Genomic DNA, 27,337 nt, shown 5'->3' on the forward strand with positions numbered 1-27,337 from the left:
GGTAGTGAAGGCTGTTTTCTCCTTATCTTCAGGTGCCATGGGGACTTGCCAGAAATAAGCAGTCCTTGTGTCAAATGTTGTTAATTTTGCGATAATCCACACAGCAATGGATGGTCCCATCCTTCTTCTTTACCAGGACCAAAGGGGCAGCCCAGGGGCTGTGACTATCCTGGATGACATTAGCTGTTTTCATGTCCTGAACTATCTTCTTTACCTGCTGGTATAGGGCAGGAGGCACTGGCCTATATCTTTCTTTGATTGGAGGTTGAGTGCCAGTGGGAATAGTGTGTTTTATTAAGCTCGTCTGACCATAGTCCAAAGGGTGTTTACTGAAGACTTGGTAGTGGTCCAACACACCTTTGAGTTGTTCAGCAGAGGTGGTGGCATCTCCGATGTGTAGCTCGGCCCACCAAGGTTGTTCAGATTTTTGGCTGCATCCGCTGTTTGAAGCGATTGCTGTGCCTCAGCAGTAGGGGAATCCAGGACGTCTTGTAGACGGACATGATGTAGACTCGCCACTGGATAATATTTCTTTAGTTCCACAGTTTCATCATTTAGATTGAACAAGCAGATGGGTACTCTTCCACGCGACACAGTGACCAGGTTCCTGGCTACTCGGACAAGAGGGTGATCCTGTAATTGTAGGGGCTCCACGAGGGCCTGGTAATCCTGACCTCGGACCCCGATGCAAGCTTGGCACCATAGCAGGGTCTCTGCTCCACGTTGAAGTCTAATAGATTGAGCATCGTTGATGCGAACGCGGCAGATTTCTCAGTTAATGAATTTTTGTTGAGCAGTTAGCACTTGGAGGGTCTGGCTGATGACACTGTGTGCCGTTAGTAGGGTTTTCTGCAAGGCTTCTTGCACTTCAGTGTAACAGTTCCTGATTACATTCATCCCAAGGACAATGGGTTCTTCATCGTCATCTGGAACTTGAATCACGACTACTCCCTGGTGTGGGAGTTCGGTATCTTTGATCCGTATGGTGGGTTCCAATAACCTAGGATGGGTACCGTTTGGCCGTTAGTAGCTCTGATGTGGATCCAGGATTTCGTGGGTCAATTGGGCTCCTTTCTGGCATATTTCGAATGCTGATCGACGAATGGTAGTTACTTGAGATCCGGTGTCGTTCAAAGCAGTAAAATTAACAATACAAAAAAAAAATACATAAAATTTACCGCCATCTTGCTTGAAGATCTCTGCCAAAATCCTGTGCGGCGCAAGATTACATCATCACGCCGGCTGGCATGTTGACGTATATGACGTCATCACGCCAGCCAGGATGATGATGTTATCTCGTGCCGCTCAGGATTTCGGCCGAGATCTTCAAGCAAGATGGAGGCTGGCGGCCCGTCGCGAGCAAATGGAGGAGGTAAGTTTAAATATTTTAGTTTTTTATACTATTTCAGGTTAAATCGATTTGCTGACACGAAGCACAGGGAAATTCGGCTTCTAGGCAAACTGAATTTATCGTAAAATTCAAATCGAATTCCACTTCGTGGGATTTGATTCGCTCATGTCTAAATGCAATGTCTGCCTCTTTTAACCTTTCTGTTTGATATTTTTAATCAACCTTTATCTTTCTCTTCTGTCAACATTTTCCAAGGTAAAGTTCTCTGAGATATTGAGATTTCTCAGTCTCTGTCGCAGAAATAGTCACTTTCCCTTATGTTGTAATGGTTTTGAGATCTCCTTTGATACAATACATGCCTCTCGTTAGACTTGTTAGTGTGTACACAAGATGGGTGGAGTGGAAGAACCTTCATGATTCTCCCTTGTCTTACTGGGACTAAGGTCTCCTCTTCTTCATCCAATCAGATAAAGCCTGAGCTTTCCTCTCCTTCCATCTCCAGAATATTGGCTTTGCATTTCTAGCTATGCTCTGGTGACCCGGGATTCCAGCTCACTTTCTATCACAGCTACTATAGCATCCTGAAGATGAGGGACAGATGATCCTAACACACCTATAGTCTTCAAAACCATTGTTTCCAGAAGATGATTTAACTTTTCTGGATCGGACTTCTGTATTGCACAGAAGACCTATTCTTTCCTGGTTTAATTTGAGTGAAATTATGTACCAAGGTTTACATTAAACTTCCAACATCAGCCGTTCATCCTAAAATCCCTTCTAATTTTCTCTTTACTCATAGTTGATGTTTGGATGTTTGTTCCACACCTTCTTCCATCAGGATGTTGTTTACACTGCAGATTTTTAAAAGGAGTCAGTCAGCAGGTTTGACCATGCTAAACTGCTGACAGCAGTTGACTAGGACCTGAGACAACACAACAAACATACTTTTTGTGGAGCTTTTCTCATCAGGATAGTGTGAATATGAACTTTTATTCTGCCAGGTTCTTCTCTTGCAAGTGTCACAGTGAAGTTCTCTCTGCATTGATGTACTTTACAGTCCCTCACCTCCATGCTGAGTGACAGCTGTAACATCCAACCAGAAGACCAGCACAGCTGTCACCCATAGGGGCTATGAAGCAGCTGGAGGCAGAGAACACTACAGTGAAGCTCACACTACTGTTGAAAAGAAAAGCTCCACAAAAAATGGCTGTTGCGCTCTCTCCAGCCCCAACCTAGAGCTGTCAGATGTTTAGCATGGTGAGAACTGCTGACAGATCCTCTTTAAAGTAAATTTTTCAGTCTGACATATTAAATGTCCTATGGTCATAAATATACTGTATAATTCTTCTGACAACCTAGCATACAATCAGCACACAAATAAGTGTTTGCTGATTTGTCGGGTGATCACGCAGAAAAACTTTCATAGGAACTTTGTTCACCTGATCATCAACCCATGTGAAAGGGTCTTTCAGACATGTCAGGGATTTAATCTATTACTGTAGTGTACGGGAACTGTAATACCCGTCACTACCAAAGGTCACTTGGTGTGCTGTCGTCCCTCCTTAATTATGGAAAGTTGGTATATGTCAGTTTTATAAAATGTCATGTAATGCATGTATTTCCCTGTTACTATGAAACTTGCAAGTACAGGCCGGCTAGGGGTGTCATTCCAGCTCTTAGGCATTAGAGGGAGCTAGAGAGCCCTAGTTTATAAAAGGCCCAGTCAAGGAAGGGAAAGGCAGTGTAACCTGATCTAGTGTGGAGTGCAGAAGCAGTCTAGACCAGAGCTCAGAAGTTTCTAGAGCCTGAGGAAGCTGGGAGAGACTGAGGCAAAGATCAGAGGAGCCAGAGGTACTGAGAGAAACAGAGGAGGTACTTATTTAAGCCATAATCAAGGATATAAAGCCAGACTTAGGTTAATGGGCCTTGGTGAAGAATTGCTACCTTCCAGGATCAGACAGAGTTAGAGTGCAAGCTCCTTTGCTGCAAATCCTGTGTTCAACACTCTGTAATTACCCTGCTGTACTGAATTGCCTGCATCGACCGAATTGCAAAATCGACTGTATGCTGAGGAACTGCGTTTCCTTATTTGTCTCTGCCTGCAAACTACTAAAGTTGAAGTTCTGTTTTAACACCACGTTTCCTCAAATTATTTCTGCTTTCCGCAAACGGCGTGCCACCGTTTACTTGGCACTGGCGTCACGAACTATTCCTACCTATACCTGCCCTTGCAGAGAGTCAGCTGTACCAGGTTAGTGTATATTGCACTACTACACTCAGAAACACCGACTACGCACAACTTGAGTACACTGCACCTCTCTTTTGGCGTTCCACGAACAGGATTCGCACGCTTTATAGTGCAAGAAGCGTGTACTTTGTGCCTTATACAAGTGCCCTGTGACCAAAGTGACAATTTTCCTGTTTAATGAAAGTGGACGTTGTGGACTGAAGATCGTACCCAAAGTGTTCCAAAAACCTCTAAAAAGCGCTGTGCAGGGTTGCGCTACCCAGAGGAAGAAAATCGCCGCATTGGATTGTGGTTTTGTGGACTTTAAACATTCCTGCTTGCTGTCAGTGAACAGACAGCGTTTGTACCTAAAGATGGCCGCTGAGCTGGCTGAATTTACTGCTGCGTCACCTTCATCCCGAAAAGGCGGGAAAAATTGGCGCCTTTCTGAGGAAAAGGCGGGAAGAAGGTCAAGGGCAGGCGCCACGGCTTATCTGGACATTTGCATGTCTGCCAGCATGGACACCGCCTTCCCTATACTGAGATACCTGGGGGGCGGCCTCCCAGTGCAATGGGAGGAGCTGACTACTCTAATTGACGCGACCCTATCGCTCTCCTCAGTAGGATCGAGCATGTTGGATTGTGAACAGAGTGTTGCTGCAGCGTCCGCACCTGTAATTGACATGATGACTGACACCGGTGTAGAGCCAGAGGAGGCTCCACCGGCCTACGCTCCGGGACCGGAGCAACCCGCCTGCCGCACCAGGGAGAAGGAACCCGAGCCCTACTATGGCTCATGGAGGGACTTTTTTCAGCCATCGTTCAAATGGTCTTCCCTGATGGCGGAGATCCGAGAGGCCGCTATCAAGCGGAATACTAAGACAAAGATCGTGTATGAGGAGCTAACTAAGACCATACATGAAAGACATACGCACACCCAACCCCGCCTGGAAAGGAGAAAGGGAGTGGTGCTGTCGTTTGACAAATCCCGTGGCTACGGGTTTATTCAGGACTATCTTACTGGCAGAGACCTCTATGTTAACCGAAGGTCTGTCAAGAGAGACTACCTCCCTTCGTACCAGCACAGCCTCCGCGAGGGAGAGGAAGTAGAATACACCCCTGCCGAGAGCCTGCGAGGCCCCTATGCGACTGCTGTGACCCGTCCGAAGCGAGGACCTGAGGATTGGGAGGCAGAAGAAGGAGAAGACTACTCTGGCTGCGAGCGGGAACCGGAACGCTCTCCAGAGCCGGCCCATCACGCCTTTCAGGAGCGGAGCTCCTTCATTGGGCCGAATGTCTTCTGGCAGCCAACCGTGTTGGAGAAATGGGTGAGCCCCTACCCTTCCCCCGAGCTGCCACGTCGGGAGAAGACACTATCTGAGCTGGAGCAGCAAAGAGGATTGAGTGCTACCTTCCAGAACATCCGGATGGGACGGAGACCTGAGGCAAGTCCAGAACCTGAAGAGGCCGAGTCTGCATCAGCGGTGACTGTACCTGCGCCGGCGGCGCCAGCAGAGAACAGCGACTCCGACACCGAGAGTATCGGTGAGCAGATCGTCCGGCTGGAGGAGAAGTTGCGGGAGTTGCGTAAGACCTACACCGCCAGGATCCAGACGCCGCCGAGGAAGGATGAGGTAAGGGTGCCTGTCACCACCCGCCGACCGCCTTCTGTTGTCACCGCTCCGTCAGTGCCCCAGACCGGACCCGCGATTGCTGTGAATTGCTGCACCCAGAGCACCGGACCGCTTGCTGCGGCGGTACCAAGTATGTCACACCCTGCAGTGATTATGCCAGGGCCGGCACGGTCCATCAGAGGGTTCACCCCTAGGCCTATGGGGCCAATACCTATTAGGGGCCCCTTTACCCTGCAGCTACCCCCTGATACAGTCATGTGGGCCCATCCTCCTGTAGAGGAATACTACAGAAGATACCTCCCTGCAGAGCCAAGTAGCTATGATGTGCCACCGTGAATCAGCCTGCTAGGCCTTTGATTTATTTCTTCTGAAGTTTCATGTTAACCCTTCCAGGACAGGAGTCCTATGTTGCTGGTCCTTTGTTGCGGCTGCCAGTTTGTCCACGGCTCAGTGGTAGGTGTTGACCACTGAAATTACAAAGTCAGCAAGGCCAGGCTTGTTTTCCAGGACCCCTGCCTGCTTTTGTACCCCACACCAAGTTGTGCCTGTTCCTTTGTTGCACCTTTTACCCTTCACCCCCTTTTTAGGTTGATCAGGGGTTTTACAGCACTTTTCCTGCTGTCATTTTATTGTGCAACCTGTTACTAAGGAACCGTGCCCGGAGACAGACTCAAAAGTACCTGAGCCTCTGAGATTCTCACTCTTTTAAAGTATTGTGCCCAGAGATGGACTCCACCGCATGAGAGCCTCTGTGATTTAATATGGAAATAACCTGGGTACGGACTCATGTTTGTTATTTGAGCCTCCAAGAACTTTTATACCGTTTTCTACTGTTTTATCATGGACTTATTCATTGTCATGGACTATCCTGGTTATATTGTTACGCTGTGCCAGGTCAGCGCCCCAGTTCCATTCATTATCCTGAGAGAAGAGAACGACGCCCCTTGTCACTGCCCTGCACCTTTGCCAATTGGACCTGATGTAAATGCAGACGAATTGCATATATGTATGCCTGCATGTCTCTTTTTCTATTTCAGGTAGAGATTCCAGTTGGGCGACCCATGATGGAGTACGAGGGCGTACTCAGCTTAAAGCAGTGGGGTATGTAGTGTACGGGAACTGTAATACCCGTCACTACCAAAGGTCACTTGGTGTGCTGTCGTCCCTCCTTAATTATGGAAAGTTGGTATATGTCAGTTTTATAAAATGTCATGTAATGTAATGCATGTATTTCCCTGTTACTATGAAACTTGCATGTACAGGCCGGCTAGGGGTGTCATTCCAGCTTCTAGTCATTAGAGGGAGCTAGGGAGCCCTAGTTTATATAAGGCCCAGTCAGGGAAGGGAAAGGCAGTGTAACCTGATCTAGTGTGGAGTGCAGAAGTCAGTCTAGACCAGAGCTCAGAAGTTTCTAGAGCCTGAGGAAGCTAGGAGAGACTGAGGCAAAGATCAGAGGAGCCAGAGGTACTGAGAGAAACAGAGGAGGTACTTATTTAAGCCATAATCAAGGATATAAAGCCAGACTTAGGTTAATGGGCCTTGGTGAAGAATTGCTACCTTCCAGGATCAGACAGAGTTAGAGTGCAAGCTCCTTTGCTGCAAATCCTGTGTTCAACACTCTGTAATTACCCTGCTGTACTGAATTGCCTGCATCGACCGAATTGCAAAATCGACTGTATGCTGAGGAACTGCGTTTCCAATATTGTCTCTGCCTGCAACCTACTAAAGTTGAAGTTCTGTTTTAACACCACGTTTCCTCAAATTATTCCTGCATCCGCAAACGGCGTGCCACCGTTTACTTGGCACTGGCGTCACGAACTATTCCTACCTATACCTGCCCTTGCAGAGAGTCAGCTGTACCAGGTTAGTGTATATTGCACTACTACACTCAGAAACACCGACTACGCACAACTTGAGTACACTGCATTACTTAATTTCATATACTTCTTTAAACTTAACTAGTGTACAAAAAACAAACAAACCACGAGTGGACTGAGGAGTTCGGGAGGTTAGGGGAAAGCTCACCCTGACGTTATCGGGAACCTGTCCCTTAGAATGGCCATGTGGAGGGCTCTAGAATTTATTGTAGTAGCTCCTGATCTGACCTAACATACAGAGGTGCTCCCTCGTCAGTACAAATCAGTATAGTGGAAGTCGGACAGAGACACACGGCATTATACATCATTATAACTTCATGAGCAGGGGTGCACCACCGATGAGGCAAGAGGAGGCAGAGGAAGGGTCATGGGGAATGAGCACTTTCATTGTGGCGAACGGGTCAGGTTAAGAAATTGGCATGGGGGGGGGGCGTTTCAGTTTTCTCCTCAGGCAGCCGAAAGGCTAGGTGCACTCCTGTTCATGAGGTCCGTCACAGGAGCAGAGTCGACATGGTTTTGTAAATTTTTAGATTTATCTAATGTGTTTTAGACAAAAATCACCCGCCTTATCGCATCCATCCACAGTATCGTTATAAGATGGAATATCCTTTACCATTTTCGTTAATTGATTATAGTTTTGTTAATATTGAATGCAGCTGCCCGCTCAGGTCATTTTCTCCTTCTAATGTCCTCATATTTTACGTTATAAGGCAGGGATCAGCAAGCTTCGGCGAAACTATGACTCCAAGTATGCACACTTCCTTGGCTGTTCTCAGAACTCCCATAGAAGTGAATGGATCGTGCTGGGAGTTGTAGTTCACAACAGCTGGAGGTAGCTGGAGGTTGCTGACCCCTATAATAAGGACTGGGATATGTAACACGGGACACATCACTCATATCTTGCCACCTTATCTTATGATTATAGAGAATCTGTGTAATATTGCGGCGTTAGCTTGATAATCAATGTGTCCTTGACTCAGTTTGACATCCGGAGTACATGTATGGCAGATGTCTGCACTTTAAAGATAGTGTCCTCTTCTGGGAGGAGTAAGCACCATTTTCACACAGCAGGGACCAGGAACTAAGGTCTGCGATCGGCGATAATGCTGAGATTTAACTTCTCAGTTGCCTTTTTCAATTGTGACCACATCATCTGTGGCAGCTCTCTCTGGAAGCCCTGCTCTGACAGGGTGATAAAGGCTCCTCCATGCGGTGATTGGGGGGGAGCCATAAGCTGTTCATTCCCTGCAGCAGCCTCAGTCCCTCTGATGGATCCAAAGCTGCGCAGCTATGTTCCTGCTCAGGCTCTGCCAGTGGCATGGTTCAATAGGAACATAGCACAACTGCCATAGACTGCAATGCTAATGCACTGGAGAATGTGGCAGAAGCGATCTAAAGATTGGTTGTTCAAGTTGCCTAGGGGAACTTTTAAAATATGTAAAATGTAAAAATTCAAATCACCCCCCTTTCCCCATAAAAGAATAAAAAATAAGCATCATAGGCATCTCTACATCACAGAATGCCAGAAGCATTAAAATATTAATTTGTTTATCCCGTACGGTTAATGCTGTAATGGAAAAAATATGGCTGATTCATCGACTGTCATTTCACCTTCCCCAAATTTTTTTATAAAAAGTGATCAAAAAGTCATACACACCCTAAAATGGTATAACAAAAAACTGCAGGTCATCCCTCAAAAAATGAGCCCTGACACCACTCCATAAATATAAAAAGTTATCAGGGTCAGAATATGGCAATGAAAATATTTTTTTTAATTTTATTCCAGTTTTTTCAAAGTATTAAAACACAAGAAAACTACATAATTGTGGCTATCGCTGTCATCATACTGACCCGGAAGATGAAGGGCATGGGTCAGTTTTACTGCATAGGGAATACTGTTAAAGCAAAACCCATAAAACTGTGGGAGAATTGCATTTTTTTTCCAAGTCCATCCCATTTGGAATTTCTTGCAGATTTCCACTACATTATATGTAATATTAAATGGTGCAATTAAAGGGTTTCTATCACTTCATATGACATAATTAGCTGGCAGACACTAGCGATCTGCTAGTGTCTGCTCTGGCCAACCATCCTACTATAATCACTTGTGGGGCAACGGTTTTGCTAAAAAACTAACTTTTATAAATATGCTAATGAGCCTCTAGGTGCTATGTGGGCGTCATTAGCACCTAGAGGCTCCGTCTACCTTCATACACAGCGGCCGCCCAGCACGTCCCTCCAGCCCGCCCATGTCCTCCTCCGTGTGACGCAGCGCCGAATTCTCGCGCATGCGCCGTGCGCGGCTGTATTCGGCGCATTAGAGATGTCTGAGCTCGGAGCGGTCAGACATTCAATGCGCATGCGCCGAATACAGCCGCGCATGCGCATTGAATGTCTGACCGCTCCGAGCTCAGACATCTCTAATGCGCCGAATACAGCCACGCACGGCGCATGCGCGAGAATTCGGCCGCTGCGTCACACGGAGGAGGACATGGGCGGGCTGGAGGGACGTGCTGGGCGGCCGCTGTGTATGAAGGTAGACGGAGCCTCTAGGTGCTAATGACGCCCACATAGCACCTAGAGGCTCATTAGCATATTTATAAAAGTTAGTTTTTTAGCAAAACCGCTGCCCCACAAGTGATTATAGTAGGATGGTTGGCCAGAGCAGACACTAGCAGATCGCTAGTGTCTGCCAGCTAATTATGTCATATGAAGTGATAGAAACCCTTTAAATAGTACAACTTGTCCAGTAAAACGCAAAACTCTCATATGGCTAATAATAAAAAAAAAAAAAAAAAAATTTATGGCTCCAGGAAGGCAGTGAGTGGAAAAAATGGAAACGCAAAAATGAAAGATTTCCATGTACTGAAAGGGTTAAACACTGATTTCTAAATTCGATCACTCGCTCAGCGGTGGCATCTTCTTTCCTTCTCTGGACGGCTTCCTGTGCCTTAGTGCTGATTGCTCACAGGCTGACTGTCTATGGTAAGTCTCTGGACGTGGAACATGTACAGGTTGTGATAAAACGGATCCTAGTTGTTGTTTTTTTTACATTTCCTGATGCTGAGAATTTATTGTTTTTGCTACATTTCCCCCATTGTAAGAAAAAAATGCACAATTTCCGGAAACAAATGTCCTGGCTGGCTCGCCAATCGGTGAAGTTTAATTCAGAATGTCTTTCTTCTGATGTAAGAGATGTGAAAAGGTGGGAACTAGCAAAAATGAAGAGTCCTCCATGTAGGATAAAAGTAAGAATGTTTAATGGATACAAAAACGTTACAAAATGTAAAGAACACGGCACAAAGAAGAAAACGTCACATGTGTGTCTGGAAAGTATAAGCCGTGACCCCTGGGTTGTGAAGGGTAAAGATGTGAGAGCAGCTGAATGGTAGCATATCCCACCTCAACCTTGTGAATCACTGATGTCCCACCTACGAGCAATAGTGATAGAACGCTCTGTCCACGGCCACGTGTGGGAATTATGGTGCAGAGGCTTCAGAAATATCATATCCAGAAAGATTCAGTAGAACTTGTAACTTCTTCATTTACCTCTCTGCACTTTCAGGGTTTAGGAGTCCAGTGGGCGGTCCCAATCACAATCGCAATCATAGGGAGAAAGCAGTCAATCCCTGATAGGACCGCCCACTGGACTCCTAACTAGTGTCGAGCGAAGCATTCAAGCCGAAATTTGGTCTTAAGTTTAGGAAAACTTCCATTCGCAACTAATCCAAATTTCCTAACGTTTTGTGGCAACAAATCAGGTTTTCTTAACATCGAGGCTGCACGTGTTAAAAACTGAAAGTAAGAAGCCTGGGAACGCATTATCACCCATAATGCCGTGCAGCCCGCCAATCCGCAGATCGCCATCTCCTGTGATGTCACAGCCCTATAAAACCCACCTCCCGCGCGCTCTCCGCCTTTGTCCTGTGAGCTGAGGATAGCGAGAGACGTGGAGAGCGCTCATGTGCTAGGGACAGTGTTGATGCAATAACCCAGCGGCCATGGCTGGTGTTCCCTGCAACCAAGAGTGCCCCGGAGGATTTTGTGCTGTCTTCCCATCCACTGTACGCCAGCCCAGGGAGGCATCTGCTAATCGTGAGTACGAACAACTACTACCCCCATCGGCCCACCGTGAGTCTCACGTGTTTTCCCCTGTGGTTTGGTACGCTACACTTTGACTTAAGAACTATTAAACTAACACGCTCTTAGAATGAATCCTGACAGTCTAGTTCAATGACATGCAAAGACTGAGCGCCGCAGCGCCCCCTATAGTTCAGATCCACTGGCGGACGGTGAATGGATGAGAGAGCTGAAAAGCAGTGCAGCACCGATACCATCTCCAGCACAAGGAGCGGGAGCCGGAGCCCACACTGTACACTGCCTCTCACACGCGGGCTGTGTCCAAGCAGTGGGATTTCAGAGGGTTTTTTATTGTTATTATGTCTTTTCTATTTGCTGGTCTGTATTGTATTTTTCTACTTTTCTAGTAGTAGGAACTCTAAAGCAATTGGTAGTGACAGTGAATGATCCTGCTGGAGCTGCTGAATCATCCCTGTCTCGTGTCCATCATGTCTAATCTTTGTCAGGAATGTGCACTGGATGAGTTAGGTCACTTAGAAGATCTTTTCCGACCCATCACTACATTACACAGGACGACAGGGGCTGCTGCATACACGCTCCGGTTCTTACCGATCCCTACCGATCGCGGACATCGGTGCACACACCTGGTGGCCATGGCGCCTGCTGCACGCACCAGTGGGCGCCATTTTTAAATGCCTGGTTGCCAATGCAAATTTACTGTTGGCGGTCTGGAAAAGGTCAAGTAACAAGCTTGACATTGGGCCACTAATTGGGATGAATACGATTAGGCAGAGGGTCCTGGGTATACCTGAGTTACTGCGAATCGTGACAAATGAAATTGTAACAAAACAAACTTATTGGCGAACTTTGGCGATTCTGCCAAATCTAATTTTTTAAAACTTCCCTCATCTCTACTCCTAACCCCAGAATGAAAAGACAACAGCATAAATAACAATCTGGTTTTGCAAAAATGGTGGCAACATCACAACATGTAAATGAGCAGCACCCAGTGAGAATAATCAGGGGTAACGCTGCTTCTAATATGGGGTCACTTAGGGCAGTACCGCCTGTATAGACAGCCCTGTGTGCAGCAGTAGACAGAAGATCAACAGCAATGCTGATGCAGAAAACACGGATGAGGACGCATGCAAGGAGATCCAGTCGTAGTAATGAGGAACATAGGTATAAACTCCAGGCCGGTTGGGCAGGGCGCAGTCCTCTCCCCAACTTACAATGCCAGCTTGATACCAAACCCCACTGACTTCACAGACCAGGGGTCCTCCAGAGTCGCCCTGAAACACACAATAAAAGTCCAATAATTGATATGATCAGGAAATCACAAAATCATTGTAATATCGTAGGTGGGAGATATGGTCGTGTTCGCGGAGGGGCTACATGGAGCTAGTGGGCCACAGCATATAGGCATCCTTATATGCATCACCATAGGGGTTCACCACAGCCTTATAATTCAGGACTTGCAGTATTGTACGGATGTGACAGAACCTTAAAGGCACCGTGATAACACATCACTGTTATCTCCTGACGAAAGCCATTGAAGAATCAATGAATATATTCTTGCTTAAAGCTTATATTACATGGGCAGATAATCTTTCAGATCATTATTACAAAACATTCGTAGTAACGCCCGTTAGTGATGATCTGGCAGTGTAATACTGCCACTGACAGGTTTAAAAATCCTTGTTTACATGCAGCAGATTGTGCTGTGTAATCCCGATCTGCAGCCGGCAAACAACGAGTCAGTATGGGGAGAAGCGATGGCATAACGATCACTGCTCCCCATACTGTGAAGGAGATCGCTGCATGTAACAGCAGCAGTCTACTTCTCTAACGAGCTGGCGATTGCTGGGAAGGAGCGCTTCCCTCCTGATGTGAGATGGCGAAACGCCTCTCATTGTGTGAACACTGTGTTTGTGTAATAGAAGTTAATTGACATTTTGCTGTTTGGCCACAAGAGGTCACTGTTTCCTAAGCATAGCTACAGACTATGAGCGGTTAAAGGGGTTGTTTCACCTCAGTAATTACCATTTAATCACTTCCTTGTAGTCCTAGAATGGTTTCTGTAATATAGATTAATTTTCCAATTTGCCTCTCTCACCTCTTATTCCTCTTTATAGTGCCCCAAATTCCATGCTCATTTCTAGGGGTTTCCAGCCACCACTGTAATGTAAGCAGTGGTTGGCCGCTCAGATGCACAGAAACCCTATCGGCCGGCTGATCTGTTCCTTCCACAGTCACCAGCTTACAAAAAGCAGACCCAGGTTGGTAAGACTAAACGTGCACGCATCTCATACAATTTTGGCGTTTAGGATCCTAGAGACTGAGACCAGGCCTGTAGTTAGTTAGATAGTTGTGTTGATCGAGCATGCTCAGCCGAACACCAGTTGCTTGAGTCTCCTCCCCGCACATTTGTTGGCTGCTACACAGCCAATAAACATGCTGTTAAGTACTGCACTTCGCTGTAATGCCGTAGCCTTGTTGGTTACTGGCATTACAGTGATTGGCTGTCCGGAACGCGTCATCAGTAGTGTTGATCGAGCACCATAGTGCTCGGGTGCTCTGGCCGAACACATAGGATGCTCAGATTCTCTACCGAGCACCCGAGTATAATGGAAGTCAATGGGAGAATCCGAGCATTAAACCAGGTACCGCCTGCTCTGAAGAGGGGAGGGTGTCTGGTTCATAGGAAAAGGTCAGAAATTGATGGAAACACCACTGAAATGGTTCGGGAACAGCATGGGGAGGATGTCTGGACGCATCTTGGACTCCCAGGTCGCTTCTGGGAACGATGTTGTCCGAGTAGTACGCCACTTTTAAAGACTGACAATAATAAGCACCAAACTGAAGATAAAATCGTTTTAGAGGAAAAATTGGTAGGAAACATTCTTTCCTGTATATTTACTTGTATATAAAGTGCAAGTGCTGCCAAAAATTGCAAGGAAGGGGCACTCCGATACAACCTGTATATCACATAAAGGAGGCCTCATTCACATTGTGGTACAATAGTTCATGTAGTGGGACTCCTACACTCATAAAGCCTATGCACTAAGTGAGAGGGCTGCCAAACATTACAAGGAACCGGCACTCAAATACACACTTTGTTACACATAAAGGAGGCCTCATACACAGCCTTGATAAATTATGATTGATGGCCTGCTGGTGACCCTCAAAAACATTAGGAGCAAGGACCTGCTGATCTGACCATCTAAAACATTATGGGCTGTGGCCTGTTGCCTCTTCGGTGACGATCCATTCGGATGTCTGGCCTATCAACTTTCGATGTTATTGTCAGCGCAAACCATGGTGACTACGGGTAACGGGGTTTGATTCCGGAGAGGGAGCCTGAGAAACGTACGGCTACCACATCCAAGCAAGGCATCATGCGTGCAAATTACCTATTAGGTATAATTAGGTGCGGGCCTGCAGATGAGCTGACCCTGTAAAAGATTTAAGGTGCGGGCCTGCTGGCGAGCTGATCCTCTAAAAAAATTATATGCAATGGCCTTCAGGTGAGCTGACCCTGTAAAAGATTGTAGGTGAAGGCCTGCTGGTGAGCTGACCCTGTAAAAAATTATATGCGAGGGCCTGTTGGTGAGCTGACCCTGCAAAACATTATATGCGAGGGCCTGCAGGTGATCTGACCCATTAAAAATTTAGATGCAAGGGCCTGCTCCTGAGCTGACCCTCTAAAATATTATGGTTGAGGGCCTGCTGCTGAGATGACCATTTAAAAAATTATGGGAGAGTGCCTGCAGCTTAGCTGACCATTGAAAAAAATGAACAGTGGATAAAGCAGGCCGGGTAGCTTAAAAACTTTAGCTATGAATAATGGAATAGGACTCCGGTTCTATTCTGTTGGTTTTCTGAACTGGGGCCATGATTAAGAGGGAAGGCCGGGGGCATCCCTATTGCGGCGCTAGAGTTGAAATTCTTCGACCGTGCAAGACGAACCAAAGCGAAAGCATTTGCCAAGAATATTTCCATTAATCAAAAACGAAAGTTGGAGGTTCGAAGACGATCAGATACCGTTGTAGTTCCGACCATAAACGATGCGTTATTCCCATGACCTGCCGAGCTGCTTCTGGGAAACCAAAGTCTTTGTGTTCCGGAGGGAGTTTGTGTCACGGACATTCCCGTGGCAGGTACCAGGAGATCAGAGAGACTGGCAACACGTGGGTTAAATTGACAAGTTCCTTGTGGATCTTATAGTGTCTGTGTTTTGGTGAATGCCACACCCTTTGCTTCAGGTGTTGCTTGTTGGTAATTTACCTTCCCCATAAGTAGCCGCTTCTCACTCTTGGAGGTGCGGTTTATGGATTTTCTCCCTGTCTTCTTACTAGCTGGTCGGTTGTACTCTGTGGTGCTTCTGGAGTTGCCAGTTTTCTACTTTAAGCTAAGTCTTGTCTTTTCTTATTGTATTGTGTTTGCTATATTCCCTGTTGTTTGTATCTGGGCCTGAGACAGAGACTTCCTTTTGTCCATCTGGGGAGGAATGGGTTGTCTCTGGTCCTAACCTTATTCCAGGGCCTTATAGGGAAATAAGTGCCTAGATATTCTGCATATGACTATTCCTACCTTCAAGATCTTCTCATATTGATAGGTAGTTAGGGCCCGGATTAGGGTTGTTTAGGAGGTGACCTGTTCCCTCCCTAGTTTCCAGACCCAATTACTGTTCCCCTTCCCTCCTGTGTTCAGTGTGGAGTTTTCCCCCACACTGATCGTGACAGTATGGTTGCAAAGCTGACAAAGTACAGTATATGTCACAGACATTTTTTTGAAGCACACACGTTACACTACAGATGTGGCCCTGGTAAGGTCTCTGTCAGAAGTGGACACCCTCTATGGAAAAAGTATACTGGATGTCAATGATAAATTTTTATGCGCCCACGTTACACTGCAGATGTGGCCCTGGTAAGGTCACTGTCAGAAGCGGACACCGTCTACGGAAAAAGTACACAGGATGTCACTGATATTTTATGGATGCTCACACTTTACACAGGAGATGTGGCACGAATAATTTAACTGTCCGCAGTGGCCTATTATATATTTTTAGTGCAACCTGCGCTAAATACCTTGCATTTCTGCTGCCACACACAATAGTCCTTAAAAGGACTTTTTGGTCTCTGAAAAGTTTTTTGTATAAAAATCTTCCTATTACACTCCCTTCCTATTACACTGTCTGTCCCGTCCTATGCACAGCTCTCCCTAACACTGAGCATTTTAGCACAGGTTGTGCTTCAAATGTATATTGCTGCTGTCACACACAATAGTCCTTACAAGGACTTTTAGGTGCCTGGAACATTTTTGTACAAAAAAAAATATTCAATTTCACTCCCTACACTCTTTGTCCTTTCCTATGCTCAGCTCTCCCTGACTACGAATGAGCCGAACATGCATGATCGGGTGCTATATAGCACCCGATGACGCGTTCCAGCCAGCCAATCACAATAATCCCAGTAGCCAACATGGCTACTGGCATTACAGTGAGGGCAGTACTTACCAGTCAGCTTCTGCTCTTCACAAGCGAGGAGTGGGCATGGATGTCTGACCTCTGTGAGGTTTTAAGAAACTTTGAGCAATCAACACAGATGGTGTGAAGACATTACACAGGGTGATAGCCAGACCACCCTCAGTTCATCTTCTCAGCGCAAAATGGACGATGAGGAGGAGGAGGAGCAGGAGACGGTTGCCTCCTCTACAGAGGGTAGTACCCATGGAAGTTTAATTCCATCTGTTCTGCGTGGAAGGGCAGGAGAGGAGGAAGAGGGTGAGGAGATTGAGAGTGATCCTCCTGATGACGACAGTGAAGTCTCGCCTGTTGGTACTCTGGCACACATGGCTGACTTTATGTTAGGCTGCCTTTCCCGTGACCCACGCGTTTTACGCATTTTGAACAACACCGATTACTGGTTGTTCGCCCTTCTCGACCCCCTCTACAAAAAGAACTTCTCATCTCTCATTCCTGTGGTGGAGAGGACGAGCAAAATGGTGCAATATCAGAAGGTCCTTGTGGAAAAATTGCTCCAAAAATTTCCAGCTGACAACACTGACGGCAGAGTCCGTAGTTCCTTAGGCAACCGAGGAGGGGAAACAAGGGGAACACACAGCAGTTCCAACACTCTCCAAGGCCTGGGACAGTTTCATGACACCCCGCCAGCACCCTCACCCTGATGTGCGGCCTAGTGTCACAAGGAGGGAAAAGTTTTGGAAGATGGTGAAGGAGTACGTAGCAGACCGTGTCAGCGTCCTCAATGATCCCTCTGTGCCTTACAACTACTGGGTGTCCAAGCTGGACAAGTGGCATGAACTGGCGCTCTCAGAGCGGGTATTTAGTGCTGCTGGGGGCATAATAACTGATAAGAGCATCCGCCTGTCAACTGAAAATGCTGACAGGTTGACTCTTATAAAAATGAACAAGGTCTGGAATGACCCTGACTTCTCAACTCGACCAGAGGAAAGTGGCCGAACATAAAGGCACTTTAAATGTTTTTTTTATTATAATGTACTGAATACACTGTATTCCCTGCACCCCTTTCACCACAAAAAAGAGTACATGGTTCAATCTTCCTTTTCTCATTCAACTTCTCCTCCTCTTCCATCATATCAACATGCTTATTAGTCTGCCCTTGCTCCTAATGTTGTAGTGGGTTAGCTCACCTGCAGGCCCTCGCATATAATGCTTTAGAGGGTCACCAGCAGGCCATCATTCATAATTTTTCAAGGATGTATGATGCCCTCCTTTATGTGTAATAAAGGGAGTATTGGAGTGCCGGTTCCTTGTAATATTTGGCAGCCCTTTCCCTTAGTGCATAGGCTTTATGAGTGTAGGAGTCCCACTACCAGAACAACTGTACCACAATGTCAATGAGGCCTCCTTTATGTGATATACAGGTTGTATTGGAGTGCCAGTTCCTTGTAATTTTTGGCAGCACTTGCACTTTATATACAAGTAAATATACAGGAAAGAATGTTTCCAAACAATTTTTTCTCTAAAATCTATTTTATTTGGGGTTTTGTGCGTATTATTGTCAGTCTGTAAAAGTGGCGTACTACTCGGACAACATGGTTCCCAGCAGTGACCTGGGAGTCCAAGATGCATCCAGACATCCTCCCCATGCTGTTCCCGAACCATTTCAGTGGTGTTTCCATCAACTTCTGACCTTTTCCTGTGAACCAGACGCCCTCCCCTCTTCAGAGCAGGGGGTACCTGGTTTAATGCTCGGGTTCTCCCATTGACTTCCATTTTATTCGGGTGATCGGTAGAGCACCCGAGCATCCCGAGCACTTTGGTGCTCGATCAACACTATAAGGCCTCATGCACACGACAGTATTTTTTCACGGTCCGCAAAACGGGGTTCCATTGGTCCGTGATCCGTGACCGTTTTTTCGTCCGTGGGTCTTCCTTGATTTTTGGAGGATCCACGGACATGAAAAAAAAGTCGTTTTAGTGTCCGCCTGGCCGCGCGGAGCCAAACGGATCCGTCCTGACTTACAATGCAAGTCAATGGGGACGGATCCGTTTGACGTTGACACAATATGGTGCAATTGCAAACGGATCCGTCCCCCATTGACTTTTAATGTAAAGTCAGGAGTTAATATACCATAGGATCAGAGTTTTCTCCAATCCGATGGTATATTTTAACTTGAAGCGTCCCCATCACCATGGGAACGCCTCTATGTTAGAATATACCATCGGATTTGAGTTACATCGTGAAAACTCATATCCGACAGTATATTCTAACACAGAGGCGTTCCCATGGTGATGGGGACGCTTCAAGTTAGAATATACTATGAACTGTGTACATGACTGCCCCCTGCTGCCTGGCAGCACCCGATCTTTTACAGGGGGCTGTGATCCGCACAATTAACCCCTTTAGGTGCCGCACCTGAAGGGGTTAATTGTGCGTATTATAGCCCCCTGTAAGAGATCAGGGGCTGCCAGGCAGCAGGGGGCAGACCCCCCTCCCTCCCCAGTTTGAATATCATTGGTGGCCAGTGTACGCCCCCCCCGGACCCCCTCCCTCTATTGTATTATCATTGGTGGCCAGTGTGCGCCCCCCCCGGCCCCCCCTCTATTGTATTAATATCATTGGTGGCCAGTGTGCGGCCTCCCCCCCCCCATCATTGGTGGCAGCGGAGAGTTCCGATCGGAGTCCCAGTTTAATCGCTGGGGCTCCGATCGGTAACCATGGCAACCAGGTCCTGCAGTCCTGGTTGCCATGGTTACTTAGCAATATTAGAAGCATCATACTTACCTGCTGCGCTGTCTGTTACCGGCCGGGAGCTCCTCCTACTGGTAAGTGACAGGTCTGTGCGGCGCATTGCTTAATGATCTGTCACTTACCAGTAGGAGGAGCTCCCGGCCGGTCACAGACAGTGCAGCAGGTAAGTATGATGCTTCTAATATTGCTAAGTAACCATGGCAACCAGGACTGCAGTAGCGTCCTGGTTGCTATGGTTACCGATCGGAGCCCCAGCAATTAAACTGGGACTCCGATCGGAACTCTCCGCTGCCACCAATGATCGGGGGGGGGGGGGGGAGGCCGCACACTGGCCACCAATGATATTAATAAAATAGAGGGGGGCCGGGGGGGGGTGCACACTGGCCGCCAATGATAATACAATAGAGGGAGGGAGGGGGGGCCGGGGGGGCCGCACTGGCGACCAATGAAATTAAAACTGGGGAGGGAGGGGGGTCTGCCCCCTGCTGCCTGGCAGCCCCTGATCTCTTACAGGGGGCTATGATACGCACAATTAACCCCTTCAGGTGCGGCACCTGAGGGGTTAATTGTGCGGATCACAGCCCCCTGTAAGAGATCGGGTGCTGCCAGGCAGCAGGGGGCAGTCATGTAAACAGTTCAAAGTATATTCTAACTAGAAGCGTCCCCATCACTATGGGAACGCCTCTGTGTTAGAATATACTGTCGGATTTGAGTTTTCACGAAGTCACGGATCACGGACACGGATGCCAATCTTGTGTGCATCCGTGTTTTTTCACTGACCCATTGACTTGAATGGGTCCGTGAACTGTTGTCCGTCAAAAAAATAGGACAGGTCATATTTTTTTGACGGACAGGATACACGGATCACGGAGGCAGATGACAAGCGGTGCATTTTCTGAGTTTTCAACGGACCCATTGAAAGTCAATGGGTCCGCAGAAAATCACGGAAAACGGAACAACAGCCACGGATGCACACAACGGTCGTGTGCATGAGGCCTTAGTTAGGTTTTCTGTTTGCGTCAGGCCACAAATGTAACTTTCATTCTTTTTTTTCTGTGTGTAGGGGCAGTGATACTGACCATTTTTGTAATATACTTTAATTACTGAAATCGCACATTTCTATTAGAAAAATAGCTCTAAAGTTGCCCATTTTGAGCCTTAGCAACGCTCCTCTGTCCTCTGTTTATACAACAGTCAGTGTTGAGCAAGTCTCCACAGTTATGTAAACAGAGGACAGAGGAGCGTTGCTACGGCTCAAAATGGGCAACTTTAGAGCTATTTTTCTAATAGAAATGTGCGATTTTAATAATTAAATTATATTACAAAAATGGTCAGTATCACTGCCCCTACACATTACAAAAATTAAAAAAAAGAATGACATTTACACTTTAACTGCTCTTAACAAGGACTTGACGTCTAAAGTGTCAGTTCACACCGGAGAGCTGAGAAGCTTCACAACTAATTCAAGTCAGGCTGTGTATTCAGGAGAAGCACTATAGACACGCGCTGTTTAACCAGTTGTTGGGGGAGGGAATTATTATCGCATGGAATAAGATTGTAAGCTGTTGTACTGCAGGCTAGCCCAGATTATGCAACCAAATAATTGTTCCTGACTGTAGGGTAATAACAGGTAAGGTGTGGCTGTTCTACTTGAGCCCGCCAGTAGGTAAATTTACCGCTAATACCTCCTGCATCCACCGGAGGGCGCCGCGCTGTGCAGCTCAAGGGTCTCAGCCTCCTGGCTGGGTGTATGTAAATGTATTGTGTGTTTCCAGCATCTGTGGTCGCGTTCATGACCACGTTTAAGTAAAATACGGTTTTGGAAAAACTGGTGTTGGAGTTGCTTTCCTTGTTTGTGACTTCGCTGTATTATCCTGGGGAGCCCACCCCGGTACACGGCCTACACTGACAATCGTCTAGATGATCGCATAGTGTAATATATGCTTTAAGAGGGTGGTGAAAGAATGAGGGGGAGGCAAACCCCCACTTGGCCAGACCTGTAAAGGAAAGTTGACTGACCTGCTTCCCGGCTCCTGCTCCTTCTTCTCCAGGCATGTGATGCTTCACTGGGCTCCCTCGATGTTTGACATACCACAGCCAATGCCTGGACACGGTGGAGGCCAACTCCCTTTGCTTCATGTCAAATGGTCACATGTGACTGTCTGCGGTTGTGAAACAAGATGTTGCCATCGACGGAGCCCAGTGGAGCATCACAGGCCAGGAGACGGAGTAGGGAGCCGGCGCAGGGAAGAAGATAAGTAATCTTTGCTTTACAAGTCTGTCCAAATGATGGGGTTTCCCAACACCCCGCGCCCCAACCCTTTACCATTTCTTTTAGCTCTGCTACATCTGTAGTTTAGGACAAAAGAGTCTAAAAAAAAAAAAATCTGAAGACTTCTGCCATAAGAAGACTCGTCACCCACCTGGCAGGAGTCCTTCTGCCCAGCCGGGTATCCTGCACAGATCTGGTCACTTGGAATGATCGCTTGGCTGGCATCAGTGTTGGAATTGATGTGGTACATGGCATCACAGGCACTGGTGCTGATCAGAGGCACCGTGAGCTGCTGCAGAGTCTGCGGGTACGGAAGATTCACTGCAGAAAAGAAGATCAATGAGTGAGGTCACACAGTACAAAATTCAGGAACACAAAAACTAAGGGCCATCTCTATCTCTAGGCTCCTCCCTGGGTCTTTCATCCCTTACTTCTTCTCTTATATACACTTGTCTTGTCTTCTTCCTTCTGTGCTCAGTTTCTGCTCTTTGATCATAACCTTCTTTGTATTACTATGAACATTTTTTTGTCCCTCTCAGGATACCCCTAAATATCGCAAATACAGAAATTTACATGCAATCAATGCTTAGGGTTCCCACTTGGCCGGTCATTTAGTGCCCCTGCAGGTGTTTTTTTTCTACCAGGAAAAATAATTGCCAGCATTTTTCCTTTATGGACTGTTACTAATAAGCACTTCCATTGTGGAGCGCTCATTAATTGCCCCCACTTGTGTTAAGAAAAAAAAACTCACCTCATCCATTTGATGACGCCGCAGTCAACACTCGCTGCTCACTGGAAGCTCAGGACAGGATCTCGGAAACGTCATCATGCTGGACAGGACCTGTGCTCCACCACGATGACGTTTTGCAGGTCCTGTCCTGAGCTTGCAGTCAGCATCGAGTCTTAGCCGCGGCGCCATCAAATGGATGAGGTGAGGTTTTGTTTTTTTTTGCACAGAGAAGAGAAGTAGGCATTATTAATTTGGGGGAGCACTAATGGGAGCATTAGTAATTTTCGGGAGCATTACTATTACTGGGGGCGCTAATGGAGGCATTAATATTACTGAGGGACACTAATGAGGGCACTATTACTTCTGGGGGGCACTAATGGGGACATTAATATTACTGAGGGGCACTAATGGGAGCATTATTAATTTTGGGGGGTGCTAGTTGGGGCATTAATATTACTGGGGGAGCTTATGGAGGCATTATTAATTCTGAGGGGCACTAATTGGGGCATTATTATTACTGAGGGGCACTAATGGGGGCATTATTAATTCTGGGGGCACTAATATGGGCATTACTATTACTGGGGGCACTAAACTGGGCATTATTAATTCTAAGGGGGTGCTAGTGGGGTCATTTATATTAATGGGGCCATGATTAATGCTGGGGGATGTTAATGAAGGCAGTAATATTACTGGGGGGGCACTAATGAGGGCAGTAATATTACTGGGGGCACTAATGGCATTATTAATACTGGGAGCCGCATTATGACATAGAAACTGAAGACCCAGTGTTAGGCCACGCCCCCACAACCACACCCACTTGAGGATGTGGCCTAACTTGTCCGGTATCTTTTGAAGGGACAGGTGGCAAGCCTATCAACGCTCCAGATTGTCATCCGCAATAACTCCTTTCTCTCTCAATCTGGCTGTGAAATACTGCAAAGAAATTGTCAGAAGTCTCCTGGATGACGCAGCGCCCTGAGCGCTCGGAACCTCCCGATGCAGGTGGCAGTGACCTTGGCTAACAGCCCAAACTACTTTCTTATGCTCGAGGTGTGACAAACACATGTGTATAAAATCCCATATGTCAGGAGATCTCCTTCATCACAAGCACATTCTTAACTCTACACCCTGTCAAAAAAAGCCTACTTCACTAGTGTTGAGTGCGAATATTCGAATCGCGAATTTTAATCGCAAATATCGGCACTTAGCTACATCCCTAGCAACCAATAGGAAAGCTGCCTAACCCGTAGTGTTGATCGAGAGTATTCTAATCACGAATATATCACATTGCCGATTTTCGCAATCAAGTAAATAATGACTGGAATTCTCGAATTTGCAAATTTATGGCGAATATTCGGCCAAAAATTCACTAAATATTGCGAATTCGAATTCTGCCTAAGCCGCTCATCACTATACTTCACCAGTCCTGTCTCCAATAACCCAAAATTGACTCTGATACTTTTCCCTCCTGGACCTCTATCGTTTCTTCTGGATCTCTGAAGAATTTGACACTGTAGACCACCGACTATCAGAATGCTCTGCCCTACTGCTATTGAGGGCACCGGTTTCTCTGGCCGCCCTTTCAGTGGATCATTCACTTGTTCTACTTCCCCTCCTCTTCCTCTTGCTGTTGTGGTTTCTCAGGATTAGGTCCTAGGTCCTCTCCATACACTATCTGACATCATGTCCTCCAGTGACTGTCTGTCCTCTGTAACATCATGTCCTCCAGTGACTGTCTGTCCTCTGTAACATCATGTCCTCCAGTGTCTGTCCTCTGTAACATCATGTCCTCCAGTGACTGTCTGTCCTCTGTAACATCATGTCCTCCAGTGACTGTCTGTCCTCTGTAACGTCATGTCCTCCAGTGACTGTCTGTACTCTGTAACATCATGTCCTCCAGTGACTGTCTGTCCTCTGTAACATCATGTCCTCCAGTGACTGTCTGTCCTCTGTAACGTCATGTCCTCCAGTGACTGTCTGTCTGTAACGTCATGTCCTCCAGTGACTGTCTGTCCTCTGTAACATCATGTCCTCCAGTGACTGTCTGTCCTCTGTAACGTCATGTCCTCCAGTGACTGTCTGTCTGTAACGTCATGTCCTCCAGTGACTGTCTGTCCTCTGTAACATCATGTCCTCCAGTGACTGTCTGTCCTCTGTAACATCATGTCCTCCAGTGACTGTCTGTCCTCTGTAACGTCATGTCCTCCAGTGACTGTCTGTCCTCTGTAACATCATGTCCTCCAGTGACTGTCTGTCCTCTGTAACGTCATGTCCTCCAGTGACTGTCTGTCTGTAACGTCATGTCCTCCAGTGACTGTCTGTCCTCTGTAACATCATGTCCTCCAGTGACTGTCTGTCCTCTGTAACATCATGTCCTCCAGTGACTGTCTGTCCTCTGTAACATCATGTCCTCCAGTGACTGTCTGTCCCCTGTAACATCATGTCCTCCAGTGACTGTCTGTCCTCTGTAACATCATGTCCTCCAGTGACTGTCTGTCCTCTGTAACATCATGTCCTCCAGTGACTGTCTGTCCTCTGTAACGTCATGTCTTCCAGTGTCTGTCTGTCCTCTGTAACATCATGTCCTCCAGTGACTGTCTGTACTCTGTAACATCATGTCCTCCAGTGTCTGTCTGTCCTCTGTAACATCATGTCCTCCAGTGTCTGTCTGTCCTCTGTAACATCATGTCCTCCAGTGTCTGTCTGTCCTCTGTAACATCATGTCCTCCAGTGTCTGTCTGTCCTCTGTAACATCATGTCCTCCAGTGACTGTCTGTCCTCTGTAACATCATGTCCTCCAGTGTCTGTCTGTCCTCTGTAACATCATGTCCTCCAGTGACTGTCTGTCCTCTGTAACATCATGTCCTCCAGTGTCTGTCTGTCCTCTGTAACATCATGTCCTCCAGTGACTGTCTGTCCTCTGTAACATCATGTCCTCCTGTGACTGTCTGTCCTCTGTAACATCATGTCCTCCTGTGACTGTCTGTCCTCTGTAACATCATGTCCTCCTGTGACTGTCTGTCCTCTGTAACGTCATGTCCTCCAGTGACTGTCTGTCCTCTGTAACATCATGTCCTCCAGTGTCTGTCTGTCCTCTGTAACATCATGTCCTCCTGTGACTGTCTGTCCTCTGTAACATCATGTCCTCCTGTGACTGTCTGTCCTCTGTAACATCATGTCCTCCAGTGTCTGTCTGTCCTCTGTAACATCATGTCCTCCTGTGACTGTCTGTCCTCTGTAACATCATGTCCTCCAGTGACTGTCTGTCCTCTGTAACATCATGTCCTCCAGTGACTGTCTGTCCTCTGTAACATCATGTCCTCCAGTGACTGTCTGTCCTCTGTAACGTCATGTCCTCCAGTGACTGTCTGTCCTCTGTAACATCATGTCCTCCAGTGACTGTCTGTCTGTAACGTCATGTCCTCCAGTGACTGTCTGTCTGTAACGTCATGTCCTCCAGTGACTGTCTGTCCTCTGTAACGTCATGTCCTCCAGTGACTGTCTGTCCTCTGTAACGTCATGTCCTCCAGTGACTGTCTGTCCTCTGTAACGTCATGTCCTCCAGTGTCTGTCTGTCCTCTGTAACATCATGTCCTCCAGTGACTGTCTGTCCTCTGTAACATCATGTCCTCCAGTGACTGTCTGTCCTCTGTAACATCATGACCTCCAGTGACTGTCTGTCCTCTGTGACATCATGACCTCCAGTGACTGTCTGTCCTCTGTGACATCATGTCCTCCTGTGACTGTCTGTCCTCTGTAACATCATGTCCTCCTGTGACTGTCTGTCCTCTGTAACGTCATGTCCTCCAGTGACTGTCTGTCCTCTGTAACATCATGTCCTCCAGTGTCTGTCTGTCCTCTGTAACATCATGTCCTCCTGTGACTGTCTGTCCTCTGTAACATCATGTCCTCCTGTGACTGTCTGTCCTCTGTAACATCATGTCCTCCAGTGTCTGTCTGTCCTCTGTAACATCATGTCCTCCTGTGACTGTCTGTCCTCTGTAACATCATGTCCTCCAGTGACTGTCTGTCCTCTGTAACATCATGTCCTCCAGTGACTGTCTGTCCTCTGTAACATCATGTCCTCCAGTGACTGTCTGTCCTCTGTAACGTCATGTCCTCCAGTGACTGTCTGTCTGTAACGTCATGTCCTCCAGTGACTGTCTGTCCTCTGTAACGTCATGTCCTCCAGTGACTGTCTGTCCTCTGTAACATCATGTCCTCCAGTGACTGTCTGTCCTCTGTAACATCATGTCCTCCAGTGACTGTCTGTCCTCTGTAACGTCATGTCCTCCAGTGACTGTCTGTCCTCTGTAACGTCATGTCCTCCAGTGTCTGTCTGTCCTCTGTAACATCATGTCCTCCAGTGACTGTCTGTCCTCTGTAACATCATGTCCTCCAGTGACTGTCTGTCTGTAACGTCATGTCCTCCAGTGTCTGTCTGTCCTCTGTAACATCATGTCCTCCAGTGACTGTCTGTCCTCTGTAACATCATGTCCTCCAGTGACTGTCTGTCCTCTGTAACATCATGTCCTCCAGTGACTGTCTGTCCTCTGTAACATCATGTCCTCCAGTGTCTGTCTGTCCTCTGTAACATCATGTCCTCCAGTGACTGTCTGTCCTCTGTAACGTCATGTCCTCCAGTGACTGTCTGTCCTCTGTAACATCATGTCCTCCAGTGACTGTCTGTCCTCTGTAACATCATGTCCTCCAGTGTCTGTCTGTCCTCTGTAACATCATGTCCTCCAGTGTCTGTCTGTCCTCTGTAACATCATGTCCTCCAGTGACTGTCTGTCCTCTGTAACATCATGTCCTCCAGTGACTGTCTGTCCTCTGTAACATCATGTCCTCCAGTGACTGTCTGTCCTCTGTAACATCATGTCCTCCAGTGACTGTCTGTCCTCTGTAACATCATGTCCTCCAGTG

This window comes from Bufo bufo, chromosome 7 (genome assembly GCF_905171765.1).
Source record: "Bufo bufo chromosome 7, aBufBuf1.1, whole genome shotgun sequence".
Classification (NCBI taxonomy): Eukaryota; Metazoa; Chordata; class Amphibia; order Anura; family Bufonidae; genus Bufo; species Bufo bufo.